Genomic DNA, 1,255 nt, shown 5'->3' with positions numbered 1-1,255 from the left:
CACACACACACACTTACTTTACTCTTCTGAAGTGCTTTGTCACCCAAGGACAGTTCTTCTTTATTTCTCTCTCTTAATTTGTTTCTCATTATGTTCTGTGATAACTTCATTTTTTTCCACTTCTTCAGGTAGGACTTTGGTTTCTAACGGTGTATTCATGTTGATGCTCTACTTATGTCATTATTATGATCTTTGTCGATTTTTAGGGAATTATAGACATTAAGCTTTCTTGCCCGTAATTGTAATGTCCCATTACCACTAAAATTCTTATCAGGTCCACGGTTCAACACCAAGGTCCTTGTGATTTAGCATTTGTGACTGCTTTTCTAAAACTCTTCAACACTATATTATTGGCCTGAATTTTTGCTTCCACATCGAAATGGTGTGTCTATGAGTATCTGAGTCTGGTTTGGCCAATACATTACCTACATCGTTATTTCTGAAAAATCAACACCACTAAAATCATTTACTCGACTGCATGACCGGTTTTCATTAATATACTCCACTGATAAGGTGGGTCACATAATTATGGTTTTTATTTGTTGTAGTAGCTTCTTCAGTTGTTTGGGGAGCTGCTTAATGACTGTTAGATATCAGAAATGCCCATCAAATTGTAATGTTGGACATTTAGGAACAATGACACCGATATTCTTCTAGCATAGTTGAGCATTTGTTACACTCACCTAGTAGGAGTTTGTCTTCATTACATTGCGCTCTGTAGGCCAGCCATATAGAAAAATCCGAACCAGCATACCGTCCATAGGTCGAAGCGTTAATGTGTATTCAGTACCAATAAAGATAAAGAAGAATTACATTACAGTATCTTTTGAAAGTTAGCATCTGAGAAGTTGTGGTCAGAATACTGGATAGAAAAAAATGGTTATTCTGATCACTTCCAATAGTAAAACCGGTTACCACTATGTAAGAAAATTATATTTTCCGCCTGAACTTACAGTGGGCATAGGTTATGTTTTTATACAATAAATAAAAGAAAACAATGAAAAACGAACGTGAATTGCAAATGCAAAGCGAAGGCGCGCGGTAAGCTCTGTACTGTGGAAGAAATGACAAAAAATCATAGGAAAAATGCAGCACGGCTACCGGCAGAGTCTGGCCATCGGCCGTCTGGAGCTGTAGTGGATGTGATGCACCCCCATAGTTATGGAGCTCACAATAGGACAGTACCTGACAGTACACTAGCCAGCAGTGTTACCTGTCAGCTCATCTGTGGGCGTAGGACAGCCAACTGTGTGGA

This window comes from Penaeus monodon, chromosome 21, assembly GCF_015228065.2.
Source record: "Penaeus monodon isolate SGIC_2016 chromosome 21, NSTDA_Pmon_1, whole genome shotgun sequence".
Classification (NCBI taxonomy): Eukaryota; Metazoa; Arthropoda; class Malacostraca; order Decapoda; family Penaeidae; genus Penaeus; species Penaeus monodon.
This window is presented reverse-complemented; position numbering follows the sequence as displayed.